The sequence below is a fragment of the Mobula birostris genome, unplaced genomic scaffold (genome assembly GCF_030028105.1).
Source record: "Mobula birostris isolate sMobBir1 unplaced genomic scaffold, sMobBir1.hap1 scaffold_3988, whole genome shotgun sequence".
Lineage (NCBI taxonomy): Eukaryota > Metazoa > Chordata > Chondrichthyes > Myliobatiformes > Myliobatidae > Mobula > Mobula birostris.
In genome coordinates, this window is record NW_027277078.1 from 73 (window position 1) to 20422 (window position 20350).

The 20350-nt window shown below is 44.5% G+C and overlaps 1 pseudogene; it reads left to right on the forward strand.

The window, feature by feature from the left end:
- Positions 1-1928: 1928 nt before the first annotated feature.
- Positions 1929-18596, forward strand: LOC140193145 (zinc-binding protein A33-like; annotated as a pseudogene).
- The last annotated feature ends 1754 nt before the right edge of the window (positions 18597-20350 follow it).

Consider the following 20350-nt stretch of genomic DNA (forward strand, 5'->3'; position numbering starts at 1 on the left):
TTTACAGTGATTATCAGACGTGTTGGGAACACTGAGTTGGACCATAAGGCTGTGAGACCGGTGAGCAGGATTATAGGCCATTCAGCCCATCTAGTCCACTCTGCCATTCTGTCACCTCTGATTTATTGTCCCTCTCAACTAGGGGGAGAAAAAGATGATGTAAACCGGTGGGTAGGAGACGGGGATGTTGGTGGGTGGGGGGTGACCAAGATAGACAACTGCCACGTGGGTAGAAGACCATCAGACCACAGGATAGGAGCAGAATTCTGCCATTCAGTCCATCGATACTGTTCCACCATTCTGTCATGGCTGATTTATTTTTCCTGTCAAACCCATTCTCCTTGCTTTCCTGGTGTCATGGATTCTTGATTACCCGACTGGCAGACCACAGTACATGTGCTTGCAACACTGTGTGTCCGACAGAGTGATCAAGCAGCACTGGGGCTCCACAGGGGACTGTCTTGTCTCCCTTTCTCTTCACCATTTACACCTCGGACTTCAACTACTGCACAGAGTCTTGTCATCTTCAGAAGTTTTCAGATGACTCTGCCATAGTTGGATGCATCAGCAAGGGAGATGAGGCTGAGTACAGGGCTACAGTAGGAAACTTTGTCACATGGTGTGAGCAGAATTATCTGCAGCTTAATGTGAAAAAGACTAAGGAGCTGGTGGTAGACCTGAGGAGAGCTAAGGTACCGGTGACCCCTGTTTCCATCCAGGGGTCAGTGTGGACATGGTGGAAGATTACAAATACCTGGGGATACGAATTGACAATAAACTGGACTGGTCAAAGAACACTGAGGCTGTCTACAAGAAGGGTCAAGAGCCGTCTCTATTTCCTGAGGAGACTGAGGTCCTTTAATATCTGCTGGACGATGCTGAGGATGTTCTACGAGTCTGTGGTGGCCAGTGCTATCATGTTTGCTGTTGTGTGTTGGGGCAGCAGGCTGAGGGTAGCAGACACCAACAGAATCAACAAACTCATTCGTAAGGCCAGTGATGTTGTGGGGATGGAACTAGGACTCTCTCACGGGCGGGTGTCTGAAAAGAGGATGCTGTCCAAGTTGCATGCCATCTTGGACAATGTCTCCGATCCACTACATAATGTACTGGGTGGGCACAGGAGTACACTCAGCCAGAGACTCATTCCACCGAGATGCAACACAGAGCGTCATAGAAAGTCATTCCTGCCTGTGGCCATCAAACTTTACAACTTCTCCCTTGGAGGGTCAGACACCCTGAGCCAATAGGCTGGTCCTGGACTTATCTCATAATTTACTGGCATAATTTACATATTACTATTTAACTATTTATGGTTTTATTACTATTTATTATTTATGGTGCAACTGTAACGAAAACCAATTTTCCCCTGGGATCAATAAAGCATGACTATGACTATGACTGAGTTCTCCCCGTCAGCTAAGGCAGCCTTACCAGCCAAGAACCTGGCAAACTCCACTTTCGCCATACTCTGCTATTTGCTGTGCATTGTCTTGCATGTGGGGATGTTGAAGTTTGTTCCTGTTTCCCGTCACGTCAGTCCGTTCACTGGATAATACCCAGACACACACACACACACCATCATGAACTTATTTACTTCGAACGACCACTTCACTCCAGTCTTTGTTTTCCTCGCTGCTTGAGTGGTCTGGACTGCTCTGGTGCGAAACGCCGGGCAGCTTCCGACGTTGATGGGCGAGTCGGGAGTGCTGTCTGTACCTGTATCTTTTTCCGGCTTCCCGGGGCCTGCGGTTCGCTTGCTGCTGATCCCAGGCAACAGCTTGTTTTGTGTTTGTGTGTGTGTGTGTGTGTCTGTCTGTCTGTCTGTGTGTGTGCGCGCGCGTGCGCGCTGATCCCGCAAGCACACAGCAGCTGCGTGAAACTGAAACTCCTCCGACCGAGGAGTCGGGCGGAAGGTGTGAACATGGCCTCCAGCAAGCAGTTCACGCGTTTTGACCGACTTGGTCACCTGCCCCGTCTGCCATGACCTGCTCGCCGCTCCGGTCACACTGGGCTGCGGCCACAACTTCTGCTGCTCCTGCATCACGCAGCGCTGGGAAAGGGAGGCGAGGAAATGCTGCCCGGAGTGCGGGGGAGGAGTTCGCGGCACAGAGCCTCCGGGTCAACCGGGCCTTGGCGGGCTTGCCGAGGTGGTTCAAAACATCACCCTGAAGCCCGGAGAGGAAGAGCGGCCCTTCCGCTGCGAGGAGCACCAGGAGGAACCGAAACTCTTCTGTGAAACCGACAGTAAGCTGATCTGCTATTCTTGCGTGGCGGGCGCGGGAACACAGGGAGCACCGCTTCCTGCCCATTGAAGAGGGCCGTGGACGCCTACAAGGTGAGAGGAAGCGGAGTGCGAACAACAGGCAGAAAACGCTGGGGGAACCAGCGTCTGCCGAGGGGAATAGACTGCCAACGTTTCGGGACGGGAAAGGGAGGGGGCAGGAGCTAGAAGAATTGGGGAGGAGGGGGGCAGAAACGTTTGATGGGTTTGGATCTACTCTCGCTGGAGTTTAGAATAGATAGATAGATATACTTTATTGATCCCGAGGGAAATTGGGTTTTGTTACAGCCGCACCAACCAAGAATAGAGTGTAAATACAGCAATACAAAAACCACAAACAATCAAACAACAAAATACAAACTAAGCCAGATGGAAAAATAAGTCCAGGACCAGTCTATTGGCTCAGGGTGTCTGACCCTCCGCGGGAGGAGCTGCAAGTTCGGTGGCCACAGGCAGGAACGACCTCCCGTGCCGCCCTGTGTTGTATCTCGGTGGATACAACAGGAGAATGAGGTGGGAGACCTCATTGAAACTTGCCGAATATTGAGAGGCCGAGATATAGTGGATGTGGAGGGGGTGTTTTCAGTATCTAGTACAGCCTTCGAAGAGAGGGGGACGGATTTTCTCTAGCCAGAAGATAAACGAATCGGTGAAATTTGTTGCCATAGACGGCTGTGGAGGCCAAGTCATTCACTGGGTAGATTTAAAGCGGAGGTTGATAGGTTCTTAATTAGCCTGGGTGTCAGTGGTTATGGGGAGAAGGCAGGAGAATGGGGTTGAGAGGGTTAATTAATCAGCCATGGCAATGGCAGAGCAGACTCTATGGGCCGAATGGCCTAATTAAGCTCATGTCTTGTGGGGGCGAACAAGCTGGTGGGAAGGAGGGGAGGGGATGAATGGAGGAGCTGGGAGGTGAGAGGTGGAGGAGGGAAAGGGCTGGAGAAGGAATCTGATAGGAGAGGAGAGTGGATCATGGGAGAAGGAGAGGAAGGGGGGCAGGCAAGGAAAATGGAAGGAGGGAGGGGGAACAGAATGGGGAATGGAAGAAAAGAGTGAAGGCAGGAGGGGCAGAAACTACCCCCCCTCCCCCCCACCGTGTTTCGTGTGGCTTGCTCAAGATTTCCAGCATCTGCACAATTTCTCATGTTTACGTATCAGCACTTGAACAATTGTTGAAGATTTTCATCCATTCTTCTAAATCCTAATCGCAGGGACAAGTGAAATCTGCCCTGGACTCCCTGGCACAGACCAAGTCAGAGATCCTGAGGAAGGAACAGCAGCAGAGGAGGGGATATTGCCCGAGTCAGGGTGAGTTTTTTTTTTCTTTCTTTCTTTTTTTTTCTCTGTCTCTGTCTCTGTCTCTGTCTCTCTCTCTCTCTCTCTCTCTCTCTCTCTCTCTCTTTTTTCCTTTCTCCCCCCCCCCCCCCACTGACTTTCCAAAATTTCTGTTCCTTTTGCTCCCTTCATCATTGTTTCAACCTCCTGGGAGTGTACATCTGACACAAGCCCTCATGGCCCCAGAACACACCCTACACACAATCAGGAAAGATCACCAATGGCCCTGCTTGCTGAGGACACAGGAGAGAACTGGGCTTGGCATATCCATTCTACAGATGCAGAGTAGAGAACACCCTGACGAGCTGCATCACTGCTCGGAACGGAACCTGCACTGTGGCAGACAGGGAGGCTCTATAACAGGTAGTCAAAAACTGCCCAACGCCTCACCGGCACCAGCCTACCCACCTTCAAGCTCATAGATAGAGCAAGGCTGGAAAAGGGCCAGTATCACCATGAAGGATCCCACCCACCCTGCTCTTGGACCGTTTGCCCCACTCCCATCAGGGAGGAGGCTACATAGCGTCCATGCCAGGACCACCAGACTCAAAAACAGTTACTTTCCCCAAGCAGTAAGGCTGATCAACACCTCCACCCACTAACTCCACCTCTCCACACCCTCATGTAAGGATCCAGCCTGAACACTGGGGTCGAAGGGCCTCTGCTGGTAGCTCTGGATCACGACAGTCTTTAATTTCTGTTTTCTTTCACCTGGACATGTGGGTTCTAGCCCAGCTGCTTTCCTTTTTGGACTTCATCCGATTACCTGCTTGTCTTCTCATTTGCGCCCAGCTGTTTCTAATTTTCACTCATTACCCGTGTTCGACCCAGTTCTGACCTGTGTCGTTCTAGCCTGTCATTGTGACTTCTGCTAACCGATTTTGCCTGATTTTGTGTTTTGGATTTTGCCCGTTCTTGGACCTTGATTTTTGCCGGTGCGCTTCGGACTGTCTGCCCCCGCCTGACTGCTTTTCCTGGGTAAGACCTCTGCCTGCAATTTCGGATTCGTGCCTGCCTTCTGTTTTTGAAAGACTGTTGCCTTTGTGCTCCCTAATAAATCCTGGTGAAAAAGTATTCATTGGTCTGCACTTGAGTCCCACCGAAACCCGACACACCAGCCACCCACTGCTTTATCATTGCCTGTCAGTCACCTCGTGTACCAATGCTACTGGGACCCACTGTCACTTTATGGACATATAATCAATCTATGTATTTAAGCCACCTTATGTATTTATATTGTTTGTGTTCTTTAGATGGTGTACTTTATCTTAGTGTGTTTTTTTTGTGCTGCATTGGATCCGGGATAACATTCTCCCTGATACTTGTGTACTGGAAATGGCGTTGAGCAATCTGGAATTCTGAATCTTCGTCACTGGGTGTTTGGTGTTTCTTTTGGCAGGATAATTTACGCAGACTGCAGACCCACGTTGCATCTGAGTTCACTAAAATGCACCAAATCCTCACCGAGAAAGAAGGGCTTTTAATCAGAGATCTGAGTGCGGATGGTGAGAGGGTTCTAAACGCAATGGAGGAAAATCTACGACACATTCAAGATCAATTACGTTCTGTTGAGAACAAGTTCTCCACCCTGCAGAAACACTTGGAGCAAGACGATAGTCTGATCTTCCTGAAGGTGAGCCTCAAATCGCTGCTCTGGGGATGCCCACATAGTCAGATGACAACCGTTCATTTCCTTGAACTGAATGCTGCACTTGAAGAAGAAAAGCACATTTGATTTAAAGACCGTGAGACACAGGAGCACGATTAGGGTATCTGGCCCATCGAGTCTGCTCTACCATTCTATCACGGCTGATTTATTATCCCTTTCAACCCCACTCTCCTGTCTTGTCCCCGTAACATTTGACGCCCTGACTAACCAAGAACCTAAAAAGACCATGAAGTTAATCTTTAATGTCAGTTATTGCGTTCAATCTCCTGAGAATGTTTACAGTAAGTTTGAAAGTCCACAGCAGGCAATCTTAATTACTGCTGATAAGAAATTCACCAAACCTCTTGGTGGGGTGGGGATCATTAATAAATCCAATGCCCAATGTCCGTACCGATTTCCTTCTGGAATTTGTCAGTGAGGCCTCCACTTGAACTGTATTCCCGCATTTACCGACTTCCGCTGAGAAAACATCACACTCAGCAAAATGGGTTCTGCCCTGTTCCATTGCCTGTGTGTAGGTTGGTGTTGTGTGTGTGTGAGAGAGTGTGCATGTGTGAGTGAGCGTGTGTGTTTGCCTGTGTGTGTGTGAGAGAGAGAGAAAGTGTGCATGTGTGAGTGAGCGTGTGTGTTTGCCCGTGTGTGTGTGTGTGTGTGTGTGTGAGAGAGAGAGTGTGTATGTGTGAGTGAGCGTGTGTGTTTGCCCGTGTGTGTGTGTGTGTGTGTGTGTGTGTGTGTGTGAGAGAGAGTGTGTATGTGTGAGTGAGCGTGTGTGTTTGCCTGTGTGTGTGTGAGAGAGAGAGAAAGTGTGTACGTGTGAGTGAGCGTGTGTGTTTGCCCGTGTGTGTGTGTGTGTGTGAGAGAGAGAGTGTGTATGTGTGAGTGAGCGTGTGTGTTTGCCCGTGTGTGTGTGTGTGTGAGAGAGAATGTGTATGTGTGAGTGAGCGTGTGTGTTTGCCCGTGTGTGTGTGTGTGTGAGAGAGAGAGTGTGTATGTGTGAGTGAGCGTGTGTGTTTGCCCGTGTGTGTGTGTGTGTGTGTGTGTGAGAGAAAGTGTGTACGTGTGAGTGAGCGTGTGTGTTTGCCCGTGTGTGTGTGTGTGTGTGTGTGTGTGTGAGAGAGAGTGTGTATGTGTGAGTGAGCGTGTGTGTTTGCCTGTGTGTGTGTGTGTGTGTGTGAGAGAGAGAGAGTGTGTATGTGTGAGTGAGCGTGTGTTTGCCCGTGTGTGTGTGTGAGAGAGAGAGAGTGTGTATGTGTGAGTGAGCGTGTGTGTTTGCCCGTGTGTGTGTGTGAGAGAGAGAGAGAGTGTGTATGTGTGAGTGAGCGTGTGTGTTTGCCCGTGTGTGTGTGTGAGAGAGAGAGAGAGTGTGTATGTGTGAGTGAGTGTGTGTGTGGTCTTTGTGTCTGTCTGTTTGTGAAAGAGCACAGAGGCAGATAATGGAAGGAGGGAGAGAGGGGTGATAAAGGCTTTCCTGAGAAGAGTGATGTTCTAATACTCTCATATACAACAGAATTTAAGGCAGGAATGAGATTCTGTAGATGCGGAAAATCTTGAAGAACGAAGAACTCAAAAAGAAAATACTGGAGGAACTCAGCAGGTCAGGCTCCATCGATGTAAATGAATAAACAATCGGTGTTCGGGCCGAGACCCTTTGTCAGAACGGGGGCAGAAGCCAGAATAAGAAGGTGGGGGGAGGGAAAGAAGGACAAGACGACAGGTGATAGGGTGAGACCAGACGAGTGGGTGGGTGGGTGAGGGGCTTTAGGTGGCTGGGAGGTGATGGGGGAAGAGGTAAGGGGGCTGAAGAGTAATAAATCTGGTGGGAGAGGACAGTGGGCCATGAAGAAAAGGAAGAAGCACCAGTGGACAGGTGAGGAGAGGCACCAGTGGACAGGTGAGGAGAGGCACCAGTGGACAGGTGAGGGGATGCACGAGTGGACAGGTGAGGGGATGCACGAGTGGACAGGTGAGGAGAGGCACGAGTGGACAGGTGAGGAGAGGCACCAGTGGACAGGTGAGGGGATGCACGAGTGGACAGGTGAGGGGATGCACGAGTGGACAGGTGAGGAGAGGCACGAGTGGACAGGTGAGGAGAGGCACGAGTGGACAGGTGAGGGGATGCACCAGTGGACAGGTGAGGGGATGCACCAGTGGACAGGTGAGGAGAGGCACCAGTGGACAGGTGAGGAGAGGCACCAGTGGACAGGTGAGGAGATGCATCAGTGGACAGGTAAGGGGAGCACCAGTGGACAGGTGAGGAGAGGCACCAGTGGACAGGTGAGGGGATGCACGAGTGGACAGGTGAGGAGAGGCACAAGTGGACAGGTGAGGAGAGGCACGAGTGGACAGGTGAGGGGATGCGCCAGTGGACAGGTGAGGGGATGCGCCAGTGGACAGGTGAGGGGATGCATCAGTAGACAGGTAAGGGGAGCACCAGTGGACAGGTGAGGCGAAGGGAAGGGAGTTCGAGGGAATTGGAATGGGGAATGGAAAAAGGCAGAAGGGGAGGGTGAAAAGGTTGGAGAATTGGATATTCAGGCCATCAAGTTGGAGGCAGAATGTCGTGTTGCTCTCCCAGCCTGAGTTTGGCCACAGCATGGACCAACATATCACGATGAAAATGTGAAGTCGAATTTAAGTGGGTGGCCACCAGGAGAATTTAAAGTTTCCGCAGTACGTGATGAGAAAGGTAGGGACGACTGTGGTCTGTCTGATGGGATGAGACAGTACAACAGTTTGGCATGGTTCTGGGCTGTAGTGCTCTATGACTCCATCACAATGGAGTCAATTCCACACCGCTGCTCCCTCGCCACTCGCTCACCCTGGAAATGATGCGACTTCAACCAGGGACCCAGCTTGACCTGGTTACAATTGAATCAGTATCCAGCCTCTCCTGTCGGCACAACTCTTAACAGTAAACTTCATTTTCCCATCATTGAGTCAAAACCATCAAATTTGTGTCCCCTGATTCACATACTTGCAACTGATTTAGACCTTTACACAAAGCGGCAGAATCGGGCCATTTAGCCCATCTAGACTGCTCCACCATTCTATCATGGCTGATTTATTATCCTTCTCAACCCCATTCTCCTGCCTTCCCTCCGTAACCTTTGACGCCCTGACTAATCAACCTCCGCTTTCAATATACCCAGTGATGACCTCCGCAGCCGTCTGTGGTAATATCAGGAAATAGAAGACTTTACTGGGGCAATGGTATGAATATCAGGAAATCACAGATTCACCAGCTTCTGGCTAAATAAATTCCTCCTCATTTCTGCTCTAAATGGACATCCCTCTATTCTGATGCTATGCTCTCTGGTCCTAGACTCCCTCATCATTGGAAACATCCTCTCCACAATCACTTTATCTAGGGCTTTCAATATTTGTTAGCTTTCAATGAGATCTAATCTAATCTAATCTAATCCCCCGCCTTCATTTTTCTAAACTCCAGCGAGTACAGGACCAGAGCCACCAAACGCTCCTCATATGTTAATCTTTTCATTCTTGGGCCCTCGATGAAGAGTCTAGCCTGAAATGTTGACTCTTTAATCCTCTCCATAGATGCTGCCTGACTTGCTGAGTTCCTCCAGCATTTTGTGTGTGTATTTTGCTCTGGATTTCCAGCATCTGCAGAATCCCTTGTGTTTATAGTTTTTTTTATACCCTGGTATTTAATTTCATCAGGCATTTCCCCACAGTGTCCTCTTGAAGGCTGCAAACGTCCTCCACACTCTCCAGTACGTAAGGCAGCTGCAGAGGGATGTTAATGGTGCCTTCTGACCCTTGACCCTCGTCTCTGACACGACAGTATCAGCAACAGTCCAAGCCCTTCTCCCACCATGTGCCGCCACCAGTCAGATGTCACACAGGAAGCTTCTAATGTTTCAGGAAAATTCTCCAGTACAGAGGCTCAGCTGATGGCAAATCATCTGTTTTATTGTTATAGTAGTGTAGACTCTAGCACAGTGCTACTGCAGTGGCGGCGATCGGCATTCATTCCCGCCTGTGTCTGTAAGGAGTCTGCACGTTCTCCATGTGACCGAGTGGATTTCCTCCGGTTGCTCTGGTTTCCTCCCACATTCCAATGGCGCATGCTGTACTGGCGCCAGGGTCGTGGCGACACTTGTGTCCTGTCCCCAGCAAATCCTCGAATTGTGTTGTTCATCACTGCAAATGACATTCTTCACTGCAAATCCCGCTGTTTACATCATCGTGTTTACAAATCCCGCTGTTTACATCATCGTGTTTACAAATCCTGCTGCTTACATCATCGTGTTTACAAATCCTGCTGTTTACATCTACGTGTTTACAAATCCTGCTGTTTACATCGTGTTTACAAATCCCGCTGTTTACATCCACGTGTTTACAAATCCCGCTGTTTACATCCACGTGTTTACAAATCCCGCTGTTTACATCATCGTGTTTACAAATCCTGCTGTTTACATCATCGTGTTTACAAATCCTGCTCTTTACATCATCGTGTTTACAAATCCTGCTGTTTACATCCACGTGTTTACAAATCCCGCTGTTTACATCCACGTGTTTACAAATCCCGCTGTTTACATCATCGTGTTTACAAATCCCGCTGCTTACATCCACGTGTTTACAAATCCCGCTGTTTACATCCACGTGTTTACAAATCCCGCTGTTTACATCCACGTGTTTACAAATCCCGCTGTTTACATCATCGTGTTTACAAATCCTGCTGTTTACATCCACGTGTTTACAAATCCTGCTGTTTACATCTACGTGTTTACAAATCCTGCTGTTTACATCATCGTGTTTACAAATCCTGCTGTTTACATCCACGTGTTTACAAATCCTGCTCTTTACATCATCGTGTTTACAAATCCCGCTCTTTACATCCACGTGTTTACAAATCCCGCTCTTTACATCCACGTGTTTACAAATCCCGCTGCTTACATCCACGTGTTTACAAATCCCGCTGTTTACATCCACGTGTTTACAAATCCCGCTGTTTACATCCACGTGTTTACAAATCCTGCTGTTTACATCATCATGTTTACAAATCCCGCTGTTTACATCCACGTGTTTACAAATCCCGCTGTTTACATCCACGTGTTTACAAATCCCGCTGCTTACATCCACGTGTTTACAAATCCCGCTGTTTACATCCACGTGTTTACAAATCCCGCTGTTTACATCTACGTGTTTACAAATCCCGCTGTTTACATCATCGTGTTTACAAATCCCGCTGTTTACATCATCGTGTTTACAAATCCCGCTGTTTACATCCACGTGTTTACAAATCCCGCTGTTTACATCCACGTGTTTACAAATCCTGCTGCTTACATCCACGTGTTTACAAATCCTGCTCTTTACATCCACGTGTTTACAAATCCTGCTGTTTACATCTACGTGTTTACAAATCCTGCTGTTTACATCATCGTGTTTACAAATCCTGCTGTTTACATCATTGTGTTTACAAATCCCGCTGTTTACATCCACGTGTTTACAAATCCTGCTGCTTACATCCACGTGTTTACAAATCCTGCTGCTTACATCCACGTGTTTACAAATCCTGCTGTTTACATCCACGTGTTTACAAATCCTGCTGCTTACATCTACGTGTTTACAAATCCTGCTGCTTACATCTACGTGTTTACAAATCCTGCTGCTTACATCCACGTCTTTACAAATCCTGCTGTTTACATCCACGTCTTTACAAATCCTGCTGTTTACATCGTGTTTACAAATCCTGCTGCTTACATCCAGGTGTTTACAAATCCTGCTGCTTACATCCACGTGTTTACAAATCCTGCTGCTTACATCTACGTCTTTACAAATCCTGCTGCTTACACGTACGTCTTTACAAATCCTGATGCTTACACGTACGTGTTTACAAATCCTGATGCTTACACGTACGTGTTTACAAATCCTGATGTTTACACGTACGTGTTTACAAATCCTGATGTTTACACGTACATGTTTATAAATCCTGATGTTCATACGTATGTTTACAAATCCTGATGTTTACATGTATGTGTGACAAATAAAGCTAATCCTCTTTAATCTTAATTGCAGGAGGAAGTTAGTTGGAAGAACAGGTAGGACACGCTCTGTGTTTAGAAAATGTTTGGAAACGGTCCGCGGTAAGCACCTCAACTCGATGTTTTACCTCAGCTACTGGATATTTACAGATGCTGTGATGCTGATCACTCGGTGTCTGTTGTTCAGAGCGGACTGTCTCTAGAAAAGTTCTGCGGCCCTCTGCAGTATATCGTGTGGAGAGAAATGATTGACGCCATTAACCCCGGTAAGAATCGTCTGTTCCAGTTGTTGAAATTGACCCTGGTAACCCCAGTGAAGTCTTCTTTTTCCTGATATTCACATCATTACCCCGGTAAAAGAGTTAAATTTCCTGAGATTGACACAATTAACCCAGTAAAATAATTTATTCTATTTCTTGATATTCACACCATTACCCCAGTAAAAGAGTTAAATTTCCTAAGATTGACACAATTAACCCGGTAAAATAATTTATTCTATTTCCTGATAGTCACACCATTACCCCAGTAAAAAGGTTGTCTTTCCCAAGATTGACACAATTAACCCGGTATCTCTAAATAGAAAGATAGGTGGATAGATAGGCAGACAGATAACTAGGTAGATACAGTACTGTGCAAAACTCTCAGGCATCTATAAAAATACAAATATGCAGTAGCTCTGCTGCCCAAGACTTTTACACAGTAATTTATCTGTCTATGTGAGTTTGTAGATCTGGCGGGAGCAAAAGATGTTGGGAATGGCGAGGGTGGAGCGCTGCAGGAGGGGTGCGGGACAGGTGGCAGAGAAGGAGTGCCAGGGTTTGGAGGTGGTGTGGGTACAGACACACCCAGCCCTGAGACACCGGGCAAGGTCATCTGATGCCAAACAATTGGTTTATTGATCATCACAGAATGTCTTTCTGGTACTTCCCACTCCCTCCCCTCTCCCTTCCCCTTTTCCCAACCACGTTTCCCCTCTCCCTGATCCCTTCCCACTTTCAGTCCACCATAGAGACCAATATCAGAATCAGATTTATCATCACTCACACATGTCATGAAATTTGCTTTTTTTTTGTGGCAGCAGAACAGTGCAATACATAAAATTACCACAGTACTGTGCAAATGTCTTTGGCACCCTAGCGATATATATGTGCCTAAACCTTTGCACAGTACTGTAGATGGATAGATAGGCAGATAGATAGACAGACAGACGGACAGATAGACAGATGGATAGATAGATAGACAGACATACTGTGTACATACATCTATTGATGCTTCTGGACACATCTTCAGAGATGTTCCTGGAATCATCGGGTGTTTCGGGTCTTACAACATCATACAACCTCAGACCCCAGCTTGTGTCCAGATGGCTAGCTACTTATGACTCCATGGCTCCCCTCGTTTGAACCACAGCCATCTTGAGGCCCTCTCTGCCGCATCGGTGGTACTGCGGATGGCTCTCCTCTTCCTCTCTCCCTCAATGCCCAGAATGCTGAAGGCTCTAACTAAAGAACGGGCTGCAAATCCCCTACAACCAACCTCCACTGGGAGACACCTCGCTCTCCATCCAGCCTGCTGACAGTTGCTGACCAGTTCTGTGTACTTGGAGAGCTTCCTTTCAAAGGCCTCCTCGAAGCGATCTTCCCATGGGACTGTCAGCTCCAGCAGCACCACTTGCTTAGTGATTTAAATACTCATTAAAGTATCAGACTCACATCCTTTTGCATTAACTGCGACAAACTACTGGCCCACGTTTGAGTAAATCACAGATGAATGCTCGATCCCTGACTGTGCAATGTTCCTCTCCCCCAGCTCCAGCCTCTCTGACTGTCGATCCGAACACGGCGAACCCCTGGCTCATTGTGTCTGAGAACCGGACCAGTTTAAGGCTCGGAGCGAAAAGGCAGCGGGTCCCAGACAACCCGGAGCGGTTCGATCCCTGTCCGTGTGCGCTGGGATCGGAGGGTTTCAGGTCAGGGAGGCACTACTGGGAGGTGGAAGTGGGAGGGAAGACTGAGTGGGAGATTGGGGTGGCCCGAGAGACCGTGGAGAGAAAAGGGGAGTTCACTCTGAGCCCCGAGAATGGACACTGGACCATAGGGCTGGAACCCGAAGGAGACTTGGTTGCCTTTACCTCGCCCTCTGAGACATCCCTCTCCCGGAGAGAGAAACTCCGGAAAATCGGTGTGTTCCTGGACTACGAGGGTGGCCAGATATCGTTTTACAACGCGGACGACATGTCCCATCTCTACACCTTCTCCCAAACGTTCACTGGGAGACTCTTCCCTATCTTCAATCCGGGACTGAATGACGATGGGAAAAACTCATCCCCGCTGATAGTCTGCGGGGGTTCGGGCCACCAATGAGTCCGTCCTGTACTTACACGCTGCCCTCTTACTGCCGCTGGGCAGAAGCGGGCCACACTAGAATCAGCACCCAGCACGCCGCCCTATAGCGTAAGCCAGTGGGAGCTGCAAATAATACTTAGTTTATTCATAGAACACTCTTCATACAGGTGATGTAGCTATTTACAATGGGATAAAAGGTACACATAAGAAAATAAAGTATGAGTGTGCTAAATTCAAAGAGGTAATGTCGGAACTGTTTAACAAAGGTTTAAAGCCGTCTCTTCATTATCCTGCTCATCTTAGAATCACTCTGCAAGATGGTTCTAAAGAATGGTTTCGCTCGAGTGAAGAAGCCCAGGATTTCTTAAAAACAATGGATTGACTGTTTAGTATCTTGCTATATGAATAATTGCTTCTCTTACTTTTGGTAAACCTTTGCAGCTAAACTTCCTTGTGATTTAAATGCATTAATTAGAGAATAAGATTTTAATGAGTTAATACCGAGTGTGATTATATGTTATGAATTTTGATGTTTTTTATTATTTTATACACTTTTCTCGAGGTTTTTTTTAAAATCAATATGACTTAGTTTGGGTATTTTTGTTCTATTGTTTTGAAACTGTAATAAGTAATCTATTTGTGTTCTTGTTATGAGGGTTAAGTTGTTTTTTGGCCATATATTTAGTCTAGCTTGGAATACAGTTGACCTTGGAATTAATTAGGAGTCAAATTCAGCAGGTTGTTTTGGGAGGGTGATGTCATTATGTGTAGCTGCCACCCTTCTTTTGGCTGGCCTTCTGACTTTGGGAGGGGGGAGGGGGGTGTCTCTTTCTGGGAGCTGTCTTGAGATGTTAGTCGAATCTGTTGCTTGGTTACCCTATTTCAAGGCTTATTGTTTGGTTTTAATGTTCATTTTACTCGCCTTTTCAGTAGATAGAAAGGACTACATTTTCACTCCTTTTCCAGGCTAAGTCTAGGGGAGTTTGGATTTTTATGGATAATACAGTTCCCTTTGTAGGGGATTTGCAGCCCATTCTTTAGTTAGAAAGTAGTGTCTGATACTAATGGGCGTTTTGTCATGGTGTCAGGAAAATTAGATAATAAATTAATGGCATTTCCCAATCTGTATGCTCTGAATACAGATGATCTAGGATTTTTTGAGCATTTTTTTTTGCTTCTCCCAGATTTGAGCCTTTACTTATTAGTGATGGGGGAGATTTTAATTGCTGGTTAGATCCATTTTTAGATAGGTCATCCCTTAAAACAGCGACAACTAATAAATCAGCTTTGTTTATTCAATCTTGTTTAATGAAATGCGCTATTGATGTATGGAGTTTCTTACATTCTCTAGATAGGGAGTATTCATTTTTTTCTCATGTCCATCATACGTATTCCAGGATTGATTACCTGATTATTGATAGTCAAATAATTCCTTTAGTTCAATCCTGTGAATATAAAGAAATTGCTGTTTCAGATCATGCTCCGGTACTTTTATCTTTAAATCTCCCTGGTCTTTCTCAAATAAACAGATCTTGGCATTTTAATTTAACTTTGTTATCTGATAAAGATTTCTTAAAATTTCTGGAGAGACAAATTATTCTTTTTTTGAAGAGACTTCTAGTCTTATTAGATGGGATGCCTCTAAGGCTTTTATTAGAGGTCAAATTATTTCCTATACTGCAAGTGTCAAGAAAAAAGCTAATAAAGAGAGAATTGAGTTAGCTAATCAGTTGAAACAATTAGACCAAAAATATGCCTTGGCTCCATATCTTGATTTATATAAAAGGCGTGTTCCTCTTTTTATCCAATTGAAAGTCAACTTTTAAAAGATAGAAGTCAATTTTATATCCACGGAGGCGAAACAGGTAAATTATTGGCTAACAACAGGAATTCTGCAGATGCTGGAAATTCAAGCAACACACATCAAAGTTGCTGGTGAACGCAGCAGGCCAGGCAGCATCTCTAGGAAGAGGTGCAGTCGACGTTTCAGGCCAAGACCCTTCGTCAGGACTAACTGAAGGAAGAGTGAGTAAGGGATTTGAAATTTGGAGGGAGAGGGGGAGATCCAAAAAAAATTATTGGCTAACTAATTAAAAACCTTTATAGCTAAATGGCAAATTAAAGAAATTTGTAAAGTCAATGGTGATAGGACAGCTGACTGTTTAGAAATAAACAATATTTTTAAAGAATTTTATTCTAAGCTTTATAGTTCTGACTCTCCCAAAGATAACACTGTAATGAATAATTTTTAGATCAATTAAACATTCCTGCACGTTCTGTTGATAACCAAAAACAGTTGGATCAACCTATTTTGTATGAGGAAATTGCCAAGGCTGTACGTTCCCTGCACTCGGGATGGATTTTCTGCGGAATTTTATAAGGCTTTTTCCTTACTGCTTATACCTCATTTATGTGCAGTTTTTTCAGACTCCTTTAAGTTGGGCAGGTTGCCACAATCTTTTTATGAAGCTTCTATTTCACTTATTCTTAAAAAGAATAAGAACCCAACCGAATGCTCTTCATACAGACCAATCTCTTACCTAATGTTGATACTAAAATCCTATCTAAAGTTCTGGCCCGTAGAATTGGAAATATTTTACCAGCTATCATTTCTGATGATCAGACAGGATTTATTAAAAATCGATATTCCCACTTTAATATTCATCATTTATTAAACATCATTTATTCCCCTTCTAAGGAGATATTGGAATGTGTGATTTCTTTGGATGCTGAGAAGGCTGTTGATCGAGTTGAATGGAATTATTTATATAAAACTTTAGAAAAATTTAATTTTGGGCCCAATTTTATTCAATGGATTAAATTACTTTATCTATCTCCTGCTAGGGTCCTTACTAATTTTCAGTATTCCAAACCTTTTAAACTTCAACGTGGAACTGGACAAGGTTGTTCCTTGAGTCCTTTGCTCTTTGACTTGGCTTTAGAACCCTTAGCCATTGCTTTTCGAGAATCTAATGATATTACTGGTGTTCTAAGGAGAGGGATTTTTCATAAAGTTTCGCTTTATGCTGATGACCTATTGCTTTTTATTTCTAATGTTGAGACTTCACTACCTCCTGTGCTTTCTCTACTTTCTTGTTTTAGCCAGTTTTCAGGATACAAACTGAATTTACATGAGAGTGAACTTTTTCCTCTGAATAATTTGTTATTAATACTAACCTTCCTTTTAAAATTGTAAGAAATCAATTTACCTATTTGGGTGTAACAATCACCAAGAATTATAAATACCTATTTAATGAAAATGTTCTTACCTTACTGAATTTTGTAAAGAGAACACTATCAAACTGGTCGCCTTTTTCATTATCCTTGATTGGCCAAATTAACTCCATTAAAATGAATATTTTACCTAAATTTATATACCTTTTTCAGGCATTACCTGTTTTCATTCCTAAATTTTTTTGACTCTCTCAATTCTATTATATCTTCTTATATATGGAAAAACAAACATTCCTGACTAAATAAAGTTTATCTTCAAAAATTTAAGAAGAATGGAGGTTTAGTTTTTCCAAATTTTAGGTTTTATTATTAGGCAGTCAATATATGAAATCTTATGTTTTGGACATACTATATTAGCCATGAGGACTGTTGGTTATGGGTTTTTTTAGAAGGTAACCTTGTTAATAAATTTTCTATTATTTCTCTTCTCGGATCCTCACTCCCTTTATCCTTTAGTAAACTAACTGAAAATTTGGTAGGTAAACACACTTTGAGGATCTGCGTACAATTTAGGAAATTCTTTAGCCTATTGAGATTTTCTTTGTCTAGTCCCATTTGTTCTAACTATTTTTTTAAACCTTTGATGACTGATTCAGTTTTTAAAGAATGGGATAGATTGGATATTAAATACTTCCAGGATTTGTTTGTTGCAGGAAGTCTTCTTTCGTTTGAGCAAATGTCAGCTAAATATAGTTTCCTCAAAACTCACTTTTTTCATTATTTACAAATTCGAGACTTTGTGTTCTCAACTATATACGTTTCCTATAAGTTCCGATAAGGACTTATTAGATGTAATTTTTAATTTGAAACCTTTTTATAATGGTTCAATATCCAATATTTATGGTATGTTGCTAGGAATGAGAAATGTTCCTATAGACAAAATTAAAAATCTTTGGGAACAACATTTACAGACTTCAGTCTCTGAGGAAACTTGGAATGAAATTTTTAAATTGGTTAACACTTCATCGTTATGTGCCCGTCATTCCCTCTTACAATTTAAAGTGGTTCATAGGGCTCACATGTCTAAAGATAAGCGATCTCGTTTTTATTCGGATATATCTCCTTTCTGTGATAGATGTAATAATGGAGAAGCTTCATTAATTCACATGTTTTGGACATGTCTGATCCTTGAAAGATACTGGGAGGAAGTATTCCAAACTTTATCGGTACTTTTCAAGGTAAATTTTAAGCCTATCCCTTTGAGCGCATTATTTGGTATTGTTGGAGGAAAAGACTTTATCTTAGAGACACCTGATTTGCATATTTTGGCTTTCGTCTCTCTTGTAGCTAGGTGGGTGCTTTTGCTTAAATGGAAGGATGCTGTTCCGCCTAGTCATGCTCAATGGTTACATGATGTTATGTCATGCTTAAATTTAGAGAAGATCCCTTGTTCAGCTTTTGAATCTAGCCAAGACTTTTATACATTGTGGGGACCATTTTTGAGTTATTTTCAAAACCTCTGATTTGTTGTAAAAGTACAGATGGTGGCTAATAATATATTTTATTATATGATAAGGGTTTCTCCCCCCTTTTATCTTGCTTTCCCTAACAGCTCTGACTTTGGTAGTGGGTTTAGATTTTTTTTTTCTGTATAACAAAATTATTATATTTCAATATTACCATTTAATTTTTATGAATACAGGGTTTTGTGATTGTAACTGTTTTTAATACAATGGATTTGGTACTATTATGTTTTCTTTTGACTTGTATAACTTTTTGTATTCTGTATTCTTCTATGCAGAAACTAATAAAATATTGAAAGAGAAAATAAAGTTTTTTTAAAAAATGAAAATAAAAGAAAAAAGGTGTTAGTTAAAAGCAACGATAAATAAATAGGTTTTGATCTGGTGTTTAAAAGTGTCACTGAGTCTGCATCCCTTCGGGTTTTAGGTGTTGAGTTCCACAGATCGGGAGCGCAGTTCAATTCGCTTTTGAGGGAGATTGCTTAAGAGACCAGTGGAAGAAGCAGTATTATACTCAAGCAGTATTATAAGCAGTATTAACTTATACTCAATCAGTATTATAAGCAGTATTAACTTATACTCAATCAGTATTATAAGCAGTATTAACTTATACTCAATCAGTATTATAAAACAAAAACATTTCTGTGATGCACTTTAAATCCAAGTAAGAGAACTTTAAAATCAATTCTAAAATATCCAGGAAACCATCTAGTATGGGAGTGATATGTTCCCTCATCCTAGTTTTGATTAAAGGTCTAGCAGTGACATTCTGAATGAGATGAAGTTTGTCAATTGATTGCTTTGGAAGGCCAGTGAACAGTGCATTGCAGTAATCTGGTCTATTCCAGGTAAAGGTGTGAATTAGTTTTCAGCATCATTGCGTGACAAGAACGGACGCACCTTTGCAATGTCAAACGGGGGACTTCGGATTTGGAGGATCTGCCGGAGGGAGCGGAGCTGGGAATGAGAAGCGAGTCGGGAAGCGACACACACAAAAGGCTGGAGGAACTCAGGCCGGGCAACGTCTATGGAGAAATAGTATTGTCGATGTTTAGGGCATTTTGTGTGTGTTGCTTGGATTTCCAAAGTCTGCAAATTTTCTCCTGTTAGCAAGTGGGGGAAATTGTTTCTTCAGAAATAAACTTTAGTCCTAAAAGTGTATTGCAAGGAAATGTAAAAAGAGTTTTCTTCACAGTTTGCACTCATCACGTCTGAAATGCCATAATGTTAACGGTACATCGAGTGTTGCCGAGAGTCCAGTGCTTCCCCGCAGAGCCTTTGCATTGGCTGGGCCGAGCGTCACTGTGTCCCTCAGCACAGGCTTCTACAGCCTGGGACATCTCTGGCAGAAGCCCACGGATCAGAAGTGTATCGTCCCCTCTTACCTCTTGTTTTCACCTGCCCATCACCTCAACCCTTGTGCACTCCCCCCCCCCCACCTTCCCTTTCATCCACGGTCCACTCTCCTCTCCTATCAGATTCCTTCCTCTCCAGCCCTTAACCTTTCCCACCTTTCACCTCCCAGCTACCCACCTCATCCCTCCCTCCCTCACCCACCCATCTTTCCCCTCACCTGGTCTCTCACCTTTCACCTGTAGCCTGTACTCCTCTCCCCTCTCTCCCCCCCATCTGCTTATTCTGCTCCCCCCCCCTTCATTTCCCGTCCTGATGAAGGGTCTCAGCCTGAAACATCGAGTATTTATTCCTCTCCATAGATGCTGCCTGATCTACTGTTCTTCCAGCAATGTGTGTGCGTTACCATAGATCTGTTATACTGCTACTTCGGGGATGAAATTTGACAAGCACAATTAACACAGGCACATTTCAAGAATGCTGTATTTTCTCAAACACTATGTGGCTAGGCCAGACATCCCACCCTGCAAAAACTCATTTCAGGGAGGTAGCACCATCAATTTGCAGGAGACTCCCGGAACTTCCGGGAGAGGTGGGATGTCTGCAATAGAGTAGCTCCTTAGCAGCTGGCCAGCTAGATTAAATAACGTTAGCTATGC